This window comes from Stigmatopora nigra, chromosome 3 (genome assembly GCF_051989575.1).
Source record: "Stigmatopora nigra isolate UIUO_SnigA chromosome 3, RoL_Snig_1.1, whole genome shotgun sequence".
Taxonomy (NCBI): domain Eukaryota; kingdom Metazoa; phylum Chordata; class Actinopteri; order Syngnathiformes; family Syngnathidae; genus Stigmatopora; species Stigmatopora nigra.
In genome coordinates, this window is record NC_135510.1 from 8,413,277 (window position 1) to 8,430,100 (window position 16,824).

General features: G+C 40.0%; 1 long non-coding RNA gene across 2 annotated transcripts in view; it reads left to right on the forward strand.

The window, feature by feature from the left end:
* The window catches only part of LOC144194836 (uncharacterized), a 181,353-nt gene that overhangs the window by 84,529 nt on the left and 80,000 nt on the right, over positions 1–16,824 (forward strand). For both annotated transcript variants that reach the window (XR_013325998.1, XR_013325999.1), the window contains exon 5: positions 12,161–12,286. This is a non-coding gene — a long non-coding RNA (uncharacterized LOC144194836). The remainder of the gene's footprint in view (positions 1–12,160; positions 12,287–16,824) is intronic.

A 16,824-nucleotide genomic window follows, 5' to 3' on the forward strand; every position in this document is an offset into this window, starting at 1 on the left:
TTTATGAAATGGCTGCGTCGCTCCCAGTAGTCGGAAGCGCCATGCGGTGAGCCGAACAACCCTCCCCTCCAAAAAACTGCCCTGATCTCGCCACTCACCCGCACCTAAATCTAACCCAAACCTCAGCCAGCATGACAGGCAGGCCCAGTTAACGGTCCCTGCGAGCAGGGGAAAGAAAGGCGAGCACAGAGGTAAAAATGACTGGAGCGCAAATGACAGGTGTAGTTAAACAGTGGTGAGCAGAGAGGCTTGAGGACAGGGCCAGGCCAGCACGGTAATAAACAGGATGAAGCAGCTCAAGCGTCACATGACTTTTCTTCTCTCTTCCACCAACATTGTTCCCCAGGCAAATAGAAAAAAAAATCTGAAACTTAACTTTTCTTCTTCTCATTGCAAGGAACGACATTCATTGTATTTTTCTAATCTCCCGCTTGCTGCAATACTCTAATTTTGAGGTATTTCCAATATCCAAGCGCCTTAATAGCCTTCTGCGTGCTACTTGAATTGTAAATGGGCAAATGGAGGCCATTTTCTTTGCACCCCTTCTGACTCATTTAGTTGGAGAAGGAAGGGATTTGCTTCTACTGCTGATATGCATCTATTTTCTTTGCCTTTCATCCATTTTCTATGTTGCTTTTTTTATCACCAGCCTGCCATCAGATGTCACCTAGCCTCATGTTTAAAATCATCTCCCCCACCCTCCTTTCCTTGCAGCATCTCCCTGCTGGGCAGTGTAAGATGGGGGAGGTTATGGAATAGATTGGAAATGTGCAACCGGCAGTTAGAGGACAACAGGGAACAACAGTGTGGATCGGGCAAGGACATTGTCCATCATCTACATCTGACTTAAATAGTTTGTGACACCAACAAAAACAATAAGAAGATTATTAAAAGAAACATATCATTGCTGTTCTATAATAACAGCATATGCTACATTACGGCCTTTTTCAGGACCAATAAAAAAGCAAATCATTTCATAATAAATACAAACCGCAAACGACTGTTATTATACAGATTCAGCACTGATACCATTCTACTAGTCATCATTCTATAGCTATCACAATATAATGGTTGTAATGCACATTTCAGTGTTTATTTAGCCTTAGGTATATGCAAGTCTTTGTCTGAGCAAGGATTTATGTGAAAGAAGTAATGCTTCTTATGGCGAACACATTGAACATAAAATAATTCCTCAGTTAAAACTATCGCATAACTCACCTAAGGGTAGCTGGCAATCAATGCTGAATGTCACAGACTGGCAAACAAAAAGCATCAGTTTTGTGTTATTCTAATGCTTTAAGCAAGGACTAGTTGAACTCAAGTGCTGTACCATGACTTGTACACAGAAAACATTACTGTTTTAGTGCTGGACCCTATCCTAGTTGACTTTGGGCACGAGGTGGGTGACACCCTGAATTCACTCACGCTGACACCGATGTGCAATTTAGTTTTCAACCAGCCTACCCCAGAACTTTTTGGAATTTGGAAGGAAACCTGAGCACCTGGAGAAAATCCATGCAAGCCCGGGGAGAACATGCAAACTCCACACAGGACAACTAACCTGGGATTGAACTCAAAACCCCAGAACTGTGAGGCTGACATGCTAACCACTTACCCGCAGGGCAGCGGGTTTCTTTATTCCAAAAACAATAACAAAAAAAGTTATGCATTTTAAGGGTGGTCCTGGCAATTTAGCAATTTTACTCCGACTTCCTGCTAAGTTTACTTCTTTATTTTCCTCACTCATCAAACTCTTCTCGCTTCCTTTGCAGTCTTCGTTCCCCCTCCAACTCTCATTGCACCGTCTATCTGATTGGCGTTAAAGGGATTATCACTGCTTGTGCCTTAATTAGAAGTAATGCACCACAATTACTCATATAGATCAACAGGATTAAACTTGAGCGTGTAGGGCTTGCTTCCAGGCAATACATCTAATGCGTCCTGATCACATGTTCTTAGTTGATATCTTTATGTCAGCATTATAAAACACTCTCAGCAGATAATTGTTGGCTCACCCAGGACTGGAGAAGTGAAAAAAAACATAGAGAGTTATGCCATTTATTGCAAGCTAACTCCAAATTTGCCTCTGCCCTAAACCCCCTCGGTATTTTCTCCTCATGGCTGTATATTGCAGAGAGCCCATCTGGGAATAGCTAAATTTAGCGGGTCTCTAAACAGATGATGAGACAAGCATCTGTCTTTATCAGCAGTGGTGAACTCGTAGTGGGAAACTCAGTACTTGTAATTCATGCAATATTTAGATGAGTGGGTCAGAGTGCTCCAGTGGGGTCCGTGAGAAGCATGAACCAGCTCAGAGGTGCCAGGATTCTGGTACATTAAGCTTTTAACTTGTCAGTACGTGACACTGAGAAGAGAGGTGGTTGATGTCAGGGTTTCAGACCATTTATTAGTGCAGTGTTTTTCAACCTTTTTTGAGCCACGGCACATTTTTTACATTGGAAAAATTTGTGGCACACCACTAACCAAAAATTTTACAAAATGACACTCTGTATAGTATATTTACTACAGCACGGACACTGGACAATTACATCATATTTGCAGAAAACTATTAATAAATGTTAATTTAAAAAAAAAGGATATTGGATATTTTCTCACGGCACACCTGACGATCTCTCACGGCACACTAGTGTGCCACGGCACAGTGGTTGAAAATCACTGTATTAGTGTATCGAAATATAAGAAAATGATAGTGCAGTGTTTATGAACATTCATCTTAGAAACATCGCAGACAGATGGTATTTCATCTAGTATATTTAGCATAGTAGTATAGTTAGGTTGAGCTTTTTGGTGTTGAAATGCGTATTGCTCAATTTTTTTTTTTTTAAACTGGAAGTTTGAGTAGACTGAAAATTATGAGAGTCAGAACGGAGTGTGTTTAATAAGTTTGGGAATGTTAAAGAGGCATCTCAGGGATGTAAGGCCATACATAGATTGTTGGTTTTCATCTATTTCGGTTGTCCCAGAGTTGTAGCTTAATTGGAATTCCCCTCTATAAATATTGTCTCCATAAAATCAAGACATGCATGTATTTATTGTTCAATTCATCATTTTACTAGGAGGTACTACATTTTCTGGATATTTGTTCAACTCAAATGAACAGCAAAAACACTAGCACAAATATTTGCTTATTAAGATGCTGAATTTTAAAAAACATCACTTATTAAAATATTCCAGTAAGTTAAGCAAAAGATCCAACTATTTATGTAAGGTAGTTTTTACAAGACAAGATCAAGTCACGTATTAAGATTTAACATTTTAGCTTTGTGTTTTATGAGTCACACTATTGACTCAGTAAGCATAAAAATGCAACCTGAGCATCCCCATTGTTAATTTGAACTCTTTAAAAGACTCCATCGAAATCAGAGTTGTGCTATAATTCTATTGATTGTAGTCTGGTGGCCCTGCTTTATCTTCGACATTTACTACATTTAAATGATCTGGCGGCGCTCGTGTCTGCATCTTCAGAGCCGATCGATCAGCTTTGCTGCTGATGGTCAGGCTTTCATTATACTTGCTGCCTACTTCTCCTTGGCTTTGTGACCCGGGCCAACTCTCGTTCGACCCCGCGTTGTAGTCACAACTTTGATGGCAGCGTCCATATCTATGTCAGCGTCATGACATTGTCTCTACTGCATCAATAAACACTTTGAAAAAGGCAAGTCTTTGGAAGATGAATAATTTATTGTGCCTTATTAGAAACTCTACCCAAGAGGGAGGATCTTGTTGCTTGTATGTTTATCTCGGATCTTTACAATCAAACATGGCTCCTTCTGATTAGAAAATATGGTGACACAGTGCTTAGTGAGCTTGTGTCTGTTAACTGAATTACGAGTAAGGGTCTTTGGTTTCCTAGATTTTTTTTCAGAGTTTTACTAGTTTTCCTAGAAACGGAAAATTGTATTCATTCCAAATGCTATGTATTCAAAATCTGTCCATCTATTGCAAAACTACTTCCTGTATATTTTTTTCACAAAACTGTTTAATCGAATATTAGGCTAAACCCCAACCCAGCCACCCCTGAATTAGAGCTGACCTTTAAAGAAAAGGTTCAATATTCTTTGGCTCAGCAATATGTAATACATATACTTGTACAGAAAGTGATGCCCCCCTCCCACCCGGCAACACCCAAACAGCTTCATAAACTACAAGAGACATCAAGTTTAGAAGCCTTAAAGCCAGTCAATTTCATACAAGCAATGGAGCCCGTTTGAGGAGGCGGGAGTGTCACAGCCTTACTTGTCCTTCACTTGGACGCATTTCTCTTTGTGCACCATAGACTTCTAATCATACAGTCGCTATATATATGTGTGTGTGTGTGTGTGTGTTTGGTTGAGGAATGGGCCCTATGTTCATTAGCACAGTCTAAATGCCCGCAGGCATAGAGAGTGAAGACGAACAACGAGGGAGGGGCGACTTGTATGGAAATAGACTGGCGTGCTGTAACCGTTCATCTGGCGTTGGCCTTTGAAGTGAGCTGTTCGCCGTGGAGGCCGGCCTTGTTCTCGATAATTGCGTAAATGATCTCTATGGAGCACTGGGTTGTGCAACAACTGAACTAATCCAGGGGCAACCCGCTGATTTGACTGAGAGCTCTTTGCTATGTCAATCTAACCTACTAACCACCATCTCCCTTACCCGAGCTTCGCATAAAGGGCGGCACATCTTCCATTCTGTTTTGGCTGTTTATTAGGTTAACTCAGCAGGTGATATAACAGTGGTGGTGATGAGAGTCCCTGTGCTCCTCGCGTTTAACCACATGCTCTACTCCTTGACATCAAACCCTATGCTTTGGCCTCTTTTGAAATGTAATAGAGCAAATGAGGGTGAGATAATTATTCAGGAGCATCTAACAACAACAATACCATTTTGATCCAAGTTGTCCTGTTGCCGGTTTGTCATCTGAGCTGCTGCTGGTCCGGTCTCCTTCCGTCTGTAACAACACAGACACGGGTGGATGGTGTGTCTCCCAAAAAAAGGCAATCTGTTGGGCTTTTGGAGCCTTACTGGCGTTTTTAACACCCAGGGCCAAGAGTGAAGACCTCTATGCTATGTTGAGTGAGGCGGATTGGGAACATGGATCACTCTGAGAACTGAGCTTTACAGTGGCCCGCAGGAAGGAACATGCTCACCCAGGGCTGCGAACAAGTCGAGGCTTTAGCTCACTGGACTGAGAATCTTTTAATCTATGCATTGGTCCAAAAAAGGAAATGGCAATAAAACAAGACTATTACCTGTTCTATGTCCAATTTACATAGGGAGTCTATGCTTCATATAAACAAGTGTCATGTTTGTACGCCGGTACAAGGCGTAACAAGCAACCTCCCTTGCCCCGTCCCTGGACGGGGCCTGTGGCAGAGTATCAGGTAGACTAAGGTCCCATATAAAAGCGGCCCCTATGAATTATAAATCATAGGCCACTGGAGCCACAGCCTGTGGGATACAGAGGGGGGTAATAGGGACTGTATTCTCGGAACAAAGGACTGCCAAGGGAGGGGGGGAGGCAGAGAGTTGATAAAGGGTGTTGGAGCAGGTGTCAAACGTTAAAGTTTACCTAGTGAGCTGCTAATATTTTTTTCTTTGCTGCTATAACACCACGCCCAAATTGAATAGTAATATTTGTATCCCACACCTGTAGACTGTGAGTGATAACTGTTGTCTTGTTAAAACTCTAAAGAAAATTGTTCCCACAAGTACAACCACACTTCTCTTCATTATTCTTTTCCATGTTCCGAGCTATGAAAATGAAGGTGCGGATATGCCGTACCGTAGAATACCTCTGATTTCATTCTGAACTATCTTCCAAATAACCCCATGCTAAACCTATCCAATTTTACTACTAAAATAAACAATTTTAAAGCCTGGTACAAACTTTGGATTTATACTGTAGGTATTTATGTCCACAAATTATTGTTCCAAATTTATCAGCAAGTAATCTTGCTGTCAAAATATATGACTTGTGGGCCATGCTTTCTGATGCCGCTGTCGACCCATGAATTTTTTTTCGAGCTAGTAATGTTCATTTTCGGAAAGCTGATCTAAAGTGTAAATAATCCATTGTGTTTAATGAAAACATCAACACGGTTGAATATTGATCACAGTCTAGCTTTGTGAGAAAATGATGAATGCCTGCTGAAATACTCTGTATTTTTTTTGCTGACATGGAGGAGAAAATGGTTGTTATCTTTGCAATGCCCTGAACACTGAAAATTGGGGTGCAATTGAAGATAATGATATGCATCATTTCTATGGGCGTTTGCTTAGTTATTTTTTTGTTCCAATACTCAGGGTTCAACATTTATTACATTTTATTCATGTACAATGTAACCAATTCTGTCCATTTTGTCTCTCTCAAATACACTTACCATAATCTCTCCTTTTAAAAAAATAGGCCAAATTTCAAATTTTAAAATTGTTAGGAAAACTTCCAAATACTTTGATTTATTTTTAATCTTTTGCATTATATTTAACTCCTGAACTGCCATTGAGGGTGATTGAATGATGTCTTGTCTATTTTGCACGGGAGGGCTGGCAGTGCTCATGCAATGCCATACCTAACCATTCAAATGAATTGGACGTCTGTCACCATTGTTTAAAATGAGCATCTCCCTGGACATCGTAATCCCAAATGTGGCCCAGGAATACCACGATACTATACTTTCAAGGGCATCCAATGGGGCCCTGTATATTCACCATATTGCAAATACTGAAACAGAGCATTCATTTTTTTGTTACAGCTTGACTTTATAATGATATTCCCGTCTCTCTTCATTGGTCAGTGCGCTGTAAGATCAGCTCACTCAAAGGTGACCGAATATAAATATTCTATTTTTTTTTATTTTGGGAGGAGCATGCTGATGAAAGGTTGATTGATATGGTGTCAAGCGCTCCGTGATGGATTAAATTGTGTGTGCCGACTTTGCGGCCCCGGCCAGTCATGGCTGTTGCCGCCTTGTCCGCCAGCCACCGCTGCGGCAGCTTTACGAAAATTTGATTTTCGCAGCACAGAAACACATGGCAGACCCTTTCTCTCCGCTGCCTGACTTCCATTTAGTTTGAGAGTGCACAAGTGATTCTTTATTGGATGAAATCTGCGCCGGATTGGATAAAGTGTTTGAGCGCTGAGCCATCTATCACTATAACGCCCCAGCTCTAGTTTCATTTTAAAAGAAAAGAATGAAAGCAGGAAAAAAAAACAAGAAGAAAAACAGACAGCCATAGGATGTTGGAGATTTGAAAATTAACTGTGGCAAGGAGGAAAAACGATCTATCTACCAACCACTAAGCCTGTTTCCTCTGTTAGAGGATACCAAGCTTTTCTCTGTGCAGATGTCTTCAAGACTCACTTCTCTCATGATGACTGCTGGGTACTGCAGCTCGCACCTGTTCAAACACTATGTATACAGGAAAAAACTTGATGATTTTAGTTCTGATATGTTCAGTTTTCAGGGTTTAAATCATGTTTTTTTTCATTGTAATCTAGAACTAGTGTCCAGATTTGTGGACATCACGTTTTGGTTACTGTAAATCACACCAAATGTTAAAATGTTTCCTACATAATCCAAAAATATGGACAACAGGTCTTTGAGGTTACATTATTCGAAACTACCAAAAAATAGCCACTTGGATTAATATGCTATTGTAGTCTGTTAAACAGGACCTGACCTATTTAAACCAAAAAAAGTGTTTCTCTATCATTTTCCCACTTGGATCTGCTGAAACTACTTTAAGCTGAACCTGTCAATTAGTCAGACTTGTTTGCTCACATCTAACCAATACGGTTTCATTTATTTTTCAACATCATCCGTTATATCCACCTGCCCATCCATTAGTCGCTTGCTATAAGAACCAAATGGCCATGAATTTACCTCACGGCAGTGCAGACGAGCGCATCAGAAGGAAGCGAGAGTAGATAAAAGATCTGGGCCTACAAAACGAAGTAAAATTTGCGAGACTGATGCATTTCATTTGGCCTTCCATAATTCATTTGGAAATGCATCTTGGATGATGTAAATCTGTTCAGAGGCGCCCCCTATTCCGAGCCTTTACCCTCAAATGTCTCTGCGGTTGGAGTGTCCTGAGGCGCTTTGGACCGGGCTGGCCCTCCCCCTTCTCCCAGCCTTAATAAATCATCACGGCGCAGAGCTGCACTTATCAAGCTGGTCGGAGACCTCTAACGAGCATGGGGAGCACAACTCTGCGCTGCCCCAGAAATATTTTATTAAGAGCGTATTTTAACACACACTACTTAGGATGTATGACCACATGGTGAGCCCTGTGGATCCTATCTGCATCACAAATAAGGAAGTCGGAAACCGCAAAATGCACACGAGATCTGCGGTATCTGCTGGCCAAAGAGATGAGCCTTCCATTATTTCTGAAATCTTGATGGGTCCTACTGGGCCATGTGACCTGTGACCTTATCCCATAGTTATGATGGCCGTTCTGAGACATAGCATTTTCTGGTCATTGTCCTGAATATGGAAACCGTGCGTCTTCATGGCCTTTCTGTGCTTTGTGTAATATAAATTGACAGTATAAAATGCTTATTTTCACAAAGTTTAGACTATTTTTGGACAAAAATAATAAAATGAATGCAAATATAAACACAATGTGGTCATGGTTTCCAATAACCCTCATCCCAAAGTGTTAAAAGTCTCAACATCTCATTGGTCGGGTTGATTTTGTATAAATTGTTAAGCGGTCAAGAAGAAGCCTGGCGGCCCACCAGGCTTAGGAAGCCTGGTTAATATCCTTCCTTGTTTGCCATTGAAGCTGTTGGATGGCTAATCACATTTTAGCTGGCAGTTTTTACCACTCAAAATGGATTGGAATTGTAGCATCATCAGTGGCAGCCAATAAAGTGAATCAGTAAACAGTTAAACATTTGCAGATACTAAAAGATATGTTTGAATTTCACTTTAGGATTAAAAAAAATATAATAAATTTAATCCCCATGGCTTCGTTAAAACAGACAGGGTTTTTGACTAATAGCCATCATCTGGATAACCCTTTTTCAAAAGACCACCGGCAGGGTGCTTAAAAAGTTTATTTTTTCTTTTAAATGACTTGAGCTTTTGAATACCCCCACACCAAGAATAAATGCTATTTCTATCATAAACAGGGGCATAAGCAGGTACAATGAGGTAGAGAGAGATGATGACAGAGAATAAAGTCCTCTTTGGTATACATAAAATATCATTAAAATGCAACCGCTTTCTCCATTGAATTCCCTATTCAGGTGTAGCTGACCTCGGAAAAAGTACATATTTAATGCCTCATTTTTCAAAATAAGATGGAAATTCACTTAAACCATCTAACAAAAGCTAGGATGAGCAAGGACTCGGTAACAATGACAATAAAATGTAAGAATGTAATTTTTTTTTACACTGCTTTTTAGTTCTCAACCTCCAAGACAGGGTTTGAGAGGAGAAAAAAAATGTCTTGGCTGTTTCATCTGCTGCTTTTTCCCCCCTGGTGCAGAAACACAGAATTGATTAAAGATGACTAAAATCCAAAACGCACCAAGATGGGTACTACTTCCCTTTCCTTATCTCTTCAACTTTTATTTTTAATGGAAAATCTTCCCCCAGCTCGTTTACCCTGAAACAGAGTGATATAAATGTTTCAAAATTCAACTTAAAAATAAAAGGTGGAAGAAAATGGAACAGAAGGGGGGGAAAGCTGGGTAATGCGAGTGAGATTTTAACCTTAATAATTTATAAGGCAGTCCTTCAATCCACCTTTTTTCTCTGTGGATTGCTGTTTGATGAAACCAGTTCCAAGATGGGCTGTCTCGCCATTCTACATTAAGTTAATTAATTAGTTAATTAATTAATCAATATATCATAGAAAGAGCTTAACTCCAAATACACAATTATTTTCTTTCATGAGTATTTTTTGTCGACTCTATGTGGTCTTTCATCAGTTTATAGTGGTGGTATTTTATGCAGATTCCTCATCAGTCACCCAAATCTTGTACATTTTCAGTCCTTATAGAGTTATATAAAGTTTTCTAAATTGTTGTGAATATTAGCTTGTCATTCTTGATTGATTTTCGCATTTTGGCAATACATTTTGGCAATACATTTTGGCAATACATTTTGGCAATACATTTTGGCATTTTTATGCTTTTGACTTAAAAAAAGATTTTGGTAAGGTGGTGAAAGCCACAAAATCCTCCCCCAAGGCTCTGCAAGGGGCTCTCCCTCTTATAAGGTTCCATCACTTGGTTCCTTTCTACCCCAGAGATCACAAACATGCTCTGTGGTCAACACATGCTTGTTGACACTGCGTCCGAGGAAGTCTTTTGTGATAATTCCCCAGTATTGATCAGGTATCTGTGATGATAGCTGCTGGGAATGTGCAAAGGCCGCAACAGGATAGTGGCTGGTGCAGCCGGGTTGAGCATGTCACAGGCCAGGGTTCACCAAAGGTGACGTTTCCTCAATACCATCTGTAGTGCTGTGAGTCAAGTTCAGCCAAAGGGTCTATGGGGGACTGGAGGTCTGGGCGCCGTGTCCATCTGGATCAATCTGCATACTGGGTCAGGCAGACTTAGACAGCCAGCAGAAGATGGCTGAATGGGGACGCTTGATTTGGGAAATGTGATTTCTCTAAGCTGTAGAGAACTCAACCGGAGGCCTTTATATTTGCTTAATGCAATGCAAATTGATTTTCAACATCATCATTGCCGCCTATATCTCCCTGGTCTCATGTTTATTTGACTTGTAATGGATGGCTGCAGTCAAATATTTCATTAAAATCAGAAAATTAGGCTGAAATAAGTAATGGTAAATCCAGGCATTTCTTAAGCATGCACCGTAGCGCCTGACAATGCAATATTTAATTGAATCTCAAAATTTACTTATTAAAATGAACAGAAATATGTTCCAAGCACCCCACCACCCCAAAACAATTCTGTCATATTTTTAAAATGAGGAAATAACTATCAATTTTATTCAGAACAAGTACATGATTGACATCCAGTAATTAACTCATTCACTGCCGTTGACAGCAATGGACATAAAATCCATTTCATCCATTGGGATGATAGGCATTGAGTAATCATGTTTCCCTGCCATTAATGGTGGAAGGTTTGGCATCTATCAACCCCCGCCCCCACCCACTTGTCAAAATTGATTAGACACCTTCTGCAGCCAAAAATATAAAGAATTAAAGGTATCCGCCAGATTTTTAAGCATTGTAATGGTCAGTCAAGGTTTATAGTAATATTTTTTTGTGAGAGGATAAAGAATCTATGCTCAGTGCATAATAACTTTTTCAGTCTAGTTGTCTTGCTGCTTGCTTCAAACACCTTGCTTGAAGGTGTCTTTTATTTTTGTTAGCTCAAATATGCTGGTTTGTGGGGAACGTCAATCTTTTTTTTAGGATTTGTACTCTATAGTATTCTATTCTAAACTGCTGCTCGCATTCCCTGTTTGCTTCCAAGCTAGTATTAATCGTTTGCACAACAGCTCGTTTCTCTGAGGAGTTGGGACAATCGTAGCTCAAGGCATCACCATCATTGATATTTTAAAATTTTAGACTGTTCATTTGTTTGCCATTAGATACATGGCGTGTGTGGTGTGTATCTGTGTCTCGGGCATTCATGAGATTAGCCTGCACCAGTTCCCCCGAAAGCTTTCGGGGGCCATTCAGCCTCACTCCAGCCACTCACATGAATCTCTTTCCTAGTTCATTGTGTGTAATGACTGTTCTCGGCCCTTTGCCATGCCAGACTTTTGACCTTTTTTTTTTATCTGCTTCTCCGTGTTCAGCTGACACACATTAGCCCTACGTGAGCAGATGTCCAGGCGGTCGTCGGCAAATGCAAATGAGGGCCTCCATCCGCTTGGATGCTGACATTCAAACACGCGATGCACTTTTCATTCCTCTTTTTGCTTTAGCATCAATGCTAACAGAGCTTGGGCGAAATGTACGCGTGTGCACGTGACGAAGCGTGCGTGCGTGCGTGGGGCCGGCCCGCAGTTCCCCCCCTTTTTTCGCCGCAGAGGCCTCAGCTCGCGCGATCAATCTCACGTAGGCCAGTCGCGGTGCACTCGGGCCCAGCGCTGGATCTGACTCCCTCTCTTTGCTTCTCTCTTCTCCCGCTCACCTCCATCTTCCGACCGTTGGACAGTAGGACGGCTGACTCACGAGAGAGGACGCAGCAACAGCCAGCGGCATCCTTCTGGGGGGATATTTAACACAAGGGTCCACCAACTTGTGAGGATGTCTGACCCCATCGCCATTGAGCTGCAAACAGGTATTTGGGCCGAGCCCCCCTCTTTAATTTTTTCAAAATGATTTGCAACAACTCTGTTTTGCTGACTGACTAATTGGTTGAACAGAACCCACTCACACTTTTTCCACTCCCCTCTCTCTCTATTGCTCTTCTCTCTCTCTCTCTCTCTCTCTCTCTCTCTCTCTCTCTCTCTCTCTCTCTCTCTCTCTCTCTCTCTCTCTCTCTCTCTCTTTCAATCTCAGACACACACACATACACACACTGATAAGAGGCAGGCTACTGTGTAACTTTTAATAGTGTTTGCTTGAGCAGGGAAAGCTCTTGATCTACATTGTGTGGGTTTGCTGGTTTACAGGTGTAGACTTAGAGAGACATGTTTGGTGCTCTGAGGTGGCAAATGTCATGTTTTTGAAGTACAAGTGGGTTGTCTTTACTGCTTTGGGCTGTACCGGGTGCTCACGCACCTCTGATCGACTCTCTCAAAGGTTACTGCGTTTCTCTCTTCTGTGATTTTTGTGTATCTGATGTGCGATTCCATGCTAAGAAAAGAAAGGGTGGGGAGAGAAAAGGCAATGTGTGAATAAGCGCGATGATTGCAAGGCAGTTAAATCTGTCTGACGGCTTTTCAACATTTTTGTTGCATTATGCCCTGGGGTGATTGCTGAAATTCTGCAAACATATTTGACGAGCTATGGTGACCCAGCACAAGGGCTGGAAATGTCAGTGTTTATGTAAGAGCTTCTAATGATTTTCTTAGCCTAAAACCATCATTTTCAAAGTCAGGGTTCCTTGAACTACTTTGGAAACCCTTTGAATAACAGGAAGGGCCACCCGTTTGATAATCACTTCTAAAATGGCAGATTTGCTCAAATTATCCCTTACTGTTATTTTTTATTGTTGTATACATATTTGTGCTGTCAAAGTTAAAACATATTCATTTTTACAATAACAGGTTATACATTTCACTTGAGACACTTATGTTAAACATAAATATATGCTATTTGCAACACTATTTCTATTATTTTTTTTCACTGTTGGCATTACATTTAAAAAAAAATTACACTTTCTACAAAATGTACAATGCTCAATTACTGGTGAGCTATTTCTAACAGATGCAGATGTACTTTTGTGGTCCTTGGGGACTTGCACCAGGTCGGTGACCCAAGAGTTTTTTTGCACATTTTGAGGCAACAAAAAATCCTAATTATCATAAAAAGAGCCCCCATTCAAACTTAGCCTGAAGGAATAAGTAAACCGGCTATTAAAAAAGTATAAATTGTTGATTGTGAACATAAACTTTACTAAACATGCAAATTAGACCCTCACACTTATAGACAATGTCCATTTTTGATTGTCACTCTGTGTTGTTTGCGTCCGTTTATTAAGCTTTATTTTGCTGTGACGTACAACTCCGCCACATTTTTGTCAAACGCTAAAGCCACAGAAATCAAATACTGGAAACAGCTGCAAAGTTCAAAGTGCCACTTGGTTTCCAAGCGGTCATTTCATGCTTTCTGACAGACTTGCGTTCCGCCTGCATGCGGCTCCTTCGCAGATTGGTAAAAAAGGAAAAGGCGTTTCCTAGAAATGCCACTCTCATTTTTCCATGAGGCGGATATTTTTTTTTCTGAGGGGTCAGCACTGGAATTCATTGCAAGTCCTGCCCTATAAGAAGCATTGGGGGGGGGTTCACTTTTTACAAATGTGCCTAAAACTGCCGTCATGGAAGGTGTTGTCTCACTTAAATCCATTTCCCTTTATTAGATGAAGCTAAGTGGCCCATTTGGAACTTGTTCTAAACTTAATTTACATGTTCATATCCCTGCCTAGCAGGATGTTAATGGCTGACAAATTAACCCCTGCAGCATTATCTTACAAATGGCCCACAGCATATGATAACCTATAATCAATATCAGCAATTACGTGTCGGGAGTAGGCCGCCGGCCATGACCCGGCTCTCGTGAAGAGATCTTCTAAAGGAAACTGGATCTCTTCCTGTAGCGAGTGTACGCGGGGTGTCTCGCCCTTCTGATGTCATTACACACACCTGGGACCACCTAACATGCTCTTGCTCCTCCATCAGCTCCTCAGGCTTACTATTTGTCCTCAGTCGTCATTTTGAAAGAATTTCATTCTTTTCAAGATTTAAAAAGCTCTTCATTGGGCTATAGACACATTTTTGTTTCGTTATATTAGATCAGCATTTTGCTTTCCAAAATATACGCAGTGTGTGTGAATTATAATGTGCTAGTGTATTTTTGTTTGCGTTTATACTAGTGTCAGTTCAATATGTGCTTGTACATAGACAAATAGTATGCTAAATTTAACAAAAGGTTAACTTGAACATCAGCAAATTGAAATAATAATTTTTAAAACATCAGAAAATGTTGGGCCAGTCAAGTTGATAGCTTTGTTTGCTAATGAAAATTCATTTATTCATTTTCTCAACTGCTTATCCTTGCAAGGTTTGTGGGGGTGCTGGAGCCTATTCCGGCGGACTACGGGCACCAGACGTGGGGACACCCTGACTTGGTTGCGAGTCAATGGCAGGGCTAATTTCCATGAATTATATTTGAAAGTTTATTTAACTTAAGTGGTTCCTTTAAGAACTTAGTTATTTATATTCATTTGAATACCGTATTATGTATAATTTACAAAGGTAAAATCAATTCAGACTACCTAACTATATATTGTATTAGTTTGATTTCGTTTGTATTTGTATTCCTTTCTAGAAAAAAAATCAAACCTATTTTAGCTTTGAGTGTATTTTGCTACTTAATAATGAATTCAAATATAAATCGTGACCACTTTATTTAAATGCAAAGTAGACTGCAGGGCCTTTGTAATTATTGCTTTAAACCATGACCGAGTTATTTCTTTGATTTTATATTATATGCAAATTATGTAAAATAATTAAATATAAATTCTTCTTTACCTAATTCACCAATTCAAATGAACAATTTATGATGACTCAATTGAGAGTTTAGGAATCCAAAATAACATGAATTCAATATAAAGTATTTTTGTAGTGCTTCTAAAAGGGGACAGAGTGTCTAGACAAGCTTCCTTTTCCAGTCATTGACTGCTCAGACCTTGAACTTCACTGAGATGGGCTTGAGGGGGTTGTAAAGGGGTTAAGGAAGGTAGGGGTCTGGCCGGTGGGCGGTCATCTGAGAGCCATATGCCTCCACGTGGCTGTTGCAAAGTCGCAGTCCCTTGTCTATACACAGGCTGCATGCACGGAATGTTTTTGACTTTTCAAATTTGACCATTTAAATTCCAAGCTTTCCCTGTTGATGTCAACAGTACACTATTTTAAAATGCATTTTGACTGGACTGCCACGCATCTTTACAGGCCTATAGCTATACAGATACAGTTTTAAGAGTAACGTGTAAAGATCAGAAGCAAAATGGAGCCCGTTTCTCGTCAGGGTGCACTTGTAGTTTTGTTGACTGGATTTGGTTTCACAAATGCTGATTGATTGTTGATCAAAGGGGCTTCATTGCAGTAGATATGCTTACATCCTGCATCGATGTTTCTATTTGTGTTGTCTCCCCCGGATCACTTTTGCCTGTGTAAGGCCTCTAGATTACACGTGGCTATTACCATGATGTCATGAATGCTCCTCTAAAAAAGGAATTTTGTTGTTTGTGCTTCATTTTGACCAGTAATTTCATTATCCCGTCAATGGCTGAAAGAAGAGTATTCATAGTATGAATAGTTTTCATTGGCAGGGATGAGTTAAATCATTCTTTTGTTAATTCGTTTTTGATTATTAATGGGGGCCATAACTAAAATGTTTTTTCTTCAGTTTTGAATTTCGTTTGATCAACATTTCATTCATTTTTGTTATTTATTTTTAACAAGTTATATAAAAAGTAATGATTAATAATTAAGTTGAATAATTGTGCGATACATTGTGGGTCATGAATCGGCCACACGTTAAAAATGTTAATATTATGGTCTATACATGACCCGAAATATAAAGTCCACATAGGTGGACAGTTTTTAAAAGTTAATTTATTTATTTGCTTTTTTTAATGACCAAAAATTGATGCTTGCTTTTTAAAGGGTGAAGGCTACTATTATAAAAATCTAAGGATCCAAAAATGCAATTAAATAACGTTCAAAATATAAACAATTTAGGTTTAAGATATATACCACACTGCTCGATCATTTAATTAAACCTACTTCATTTAAATAATACCTATATTGATATAATGCTGCACATGTTCTGTTGTTATTTTAAACGGGGGAATTTGCAAATATGCATCTGCAAGGCCTTTGCAGCAACACTACTATATGAATAACACAAATGTTTATTTTTCTCCCCCCAATATTGTCATAACGAAATTAATAAGAAAATTAGCGATCAAAGCATGTTTCCTTTCCATTCTCATCTGTCTGCCTGTTGCAGTAATCGCCCTAATTATGCATCTATTCAAACAAGTGTCCTAATTGAATACGATGAATGCTAAACAGACGAAATAAACATGTCACTCCCAATCACCTCGCTTGCCAAATTCCTCCACTGGTGCCCCCCACCCCGTCCGCAGCG